The sequence below is a fragment of the Triticum dicoccoides genome, chromosome 7B, assembly GCF_002162155.2.
Source record: "Triticum dicoccoides isolate Atlit2015 ecotype Zavitan chromosome 7B, WEW_v2.0, whole genome shotgun sequence".
Lineage (NCBI taxonomy): Eukaryota > Viridiplantae > Streptophyta > Magnoliopsida > Poales > Poaceae > Triticum > Triticum dicoccoides.
The window spans coordinates 129,653,558-129,656,523 of NC_041393.1; positions in this window are offsets into that span (position 1 = coordinate 129,653,558).

The window sequence follows — 2,966 nt, forward strand, 5'->3', positions numbered from 1 at the left end:
GGCGGTGAAAGCTGCATGGACCGTGACGCGCTCTGACCTCTAACTGTGTTAGAGGGAGCTCTATCACGGTCCTGCAGTCATACGCCATTTTCGCCAGCACTCCGACATGCATGTTGGCCTTCTTCGTCCCGCGAATGATGCACAAGGCTTTTTCCACGGCGGCGCCCAGGGTCACCAACGTGGTGACATTGCTCGTCGCGCATAACTTGGGAGGAGCGTGCCGTGGGTGCCGGCGTGGGTGTCTTGGAGGGTGTCGCGCCACCGACCGGTGGCACGGCAACGCCCCTGGAGGGCCCTGTGGCGCCTGCGGGGGGCCTAGCTCCGTCCCTGGATGCGGCGATGTCAGTTCTGTCGTCTGGCGTACGGACGATGCTGCTCACCAGGCTCCTCGTTGCCAGAGCGACGCGGATGTTTGCGGACCACACCACGGGTTCTGTCCGCGATGGCCCCACTACCCTCCCACGCTGGCACGGGCACTTTGGCTCCAGCTAAGCCGATCGTTGTCGTCGTCTTTCTCTTCGGAGCCATGCGACGAAGAACCGCTAAACTAAATGCTAGATCAGATTCTCACAACTGCACCCCCTACCTGGCGCGCCAAAGATGTCGGAGGAAATGACACCTATGGGATCACAAGAATCCCTACTATGGTTGCGGCGCGCCGGGTCGTGAGCAGGACCAGCAATCAGCACAAGCGTACGGGTCATTTACCCAGGTTCGGGCCGCGAGGAAGCGTAATACCCTAGCCCTGCTTTGGTGTATATTTGAGTGTTCTTGGAGTTCTTGAGCTAGCTATGATGAGTGTAACTTGTCCCAGGGTCCGAATCCTTCTCTTGGATGCCTCGGGCCTCCTTTTATAGTCAAGGGGATCGCCACAGTGGCACACAGGAGGTGGCATAGGGGTACTATGGCTAAGCTTATCGCTAGCCATTACGGGACAACACGCATTTAATGCGCCGCTTAGGTGTCCCTCTTACTTTATCGGGGACGGAAACCAGCCCCCGTCCCGTCCGTCGCCGCCCCTCCTCGCTCTAACACGCGTCCAGGCCAGCGGTGCGCATGATGCCATGCAGGTTGGCAGGCTGCTGAAGTGGCATGGTGGTAGGGCCTTCATGAAGATTTGCATGCCACCACGTAGGCGCTCACTGAGTTGGCTCAGGAGCCTTACATTGACACGCATGTGCCTGCGTAGTTGGTGGGCTGGCAGCTGCATGGGAGCGGCGGTGCAAACTTGGCGGGCGTGGGCCTGGCTGTGGCCCCGCGGATGTCCTTGGCAAGCGCCTTGTCGGGGCCCCGACAAGGGTCTTCCCGTGGCGTCGTGGTCGTCCCCGGCAAGAATCTTGCCGGAGGTCTTGTGGGTTCCCTCGGCAAGGATTTTTCCGAGGTTCGTCGTCTTCTAATCCTTATCTGACTTGGAGTGTTCATGATCTTCACAAAGATCTGCATGCCATCGCGGAGGCGCCTGCCGAGCCTTGGTCCCAACGTGCCTGGTGGTATGGTAAAACCTTGGGCTCAAGGGTGGCGCGCCCTGCTGGCGTCGGACAAGTTGCTGATACGTCTCCAACATATCTATAATTTTTTATTGTTCCATGCTATTATATTACCTGTTTTGGATGCTTATGGGCTTTATTCTACATATTTATATTATTTTTGGGACTAACCTACTAACCGGAGGCCCATCCCGTATTGCTGTTTTTTGCCTATTTCAGTATTTCGAAGAAAAGGAATATCAAACGGAGTCCAAACGGAATGAAACCTTTGGGAGCGTTATTTTTGGTACAAATATGATCCGGAGAGCCTGGAGTGCAAGTCAAGAAAGCTCCGAGGGCCCCATGAGATAGGAGGGTGCCCCCCCTGTAGGGCGCGTCCCCTATCTCGTGGGCCCCTCGGGTGTCCACCGACGTACTTCTTCCTCCTATATATACCTATAGACCCCGAAAACATCCAGGGGCACCACGAAACACAATTTCCACCACCGTAACCTTCTGTATCCGCGAGATCCCATCTTGGAGCCTTCGCTGGCACTCTGCCGGAGGGGGAATCGACCATGGAGGGCCTCTACATCAACATCGTTGCCCCTCCTATGAGTTGTGAGTAGTTTACCTCAGACATACGGGTCCATAGTTATTAGCTAGATGGCTTCTTCTCTCTTTTTGGATCTCAATACAATGTTCTCCCCCTATCTTGTGGAGATCTATCCGATGTAATCTCTTTTTGCGGTGTGTTTGTCAAGATCCGATGAATTGTGGGTTTATGTTCAGATTTATGTATGGTTATTAATTGAATCTTCTTTGAATTCTTTTATGTATGATTGAGTTATCTTTACAAGTCTCTTCGAATTATTGGTTTGGTTTGGCCTACTAGATTGATCTTTCTTGCCATGGGAGAAGTGCTTAGCTCTGGGTTCAATCTTGCGGTGTTCTTACCTAGTGACAGAAAGGGTTGCAAGACACGTATTGTATTGTTGCCATCAAGGATAACAAGATGGGGTTTATATCATATTGCATTAGTTTATCCCTCCACATCATATCATCTTGCTTAATGTGTTACTCCGTTCTTATGAACTTAATACTCTAGATGCATGCTGGATAGCGGTCGATGTGTGGAGTAATAGTAGTAGATGCAGGCAGGAGTCGGTCTACTTGTTTTGGATGTGATGCCTATATACATGACTATGCCTAGATAACGTCATAATTATTCGCTTTTCTATCAATTGCTTGACAGTAATTTGTTCACCCACCGTAATACTTATGCTCTCGAGAGAAGCCTCTAGTGAAACCTATGGCCCCGGGTCTATCTCTTATCATATTTGCTTTCAATCTACTTTTATTTGCATCTTTACTTTCTTGCATCTATATTATAAAATACCAAAAATATATTTATCTTATCATACTATCTCTATCAGATCTCACTTTCGCAAGTGGACGTGAAGGGATTGACAACCCCTTTATTGCGTTGGTTGCGAGTTC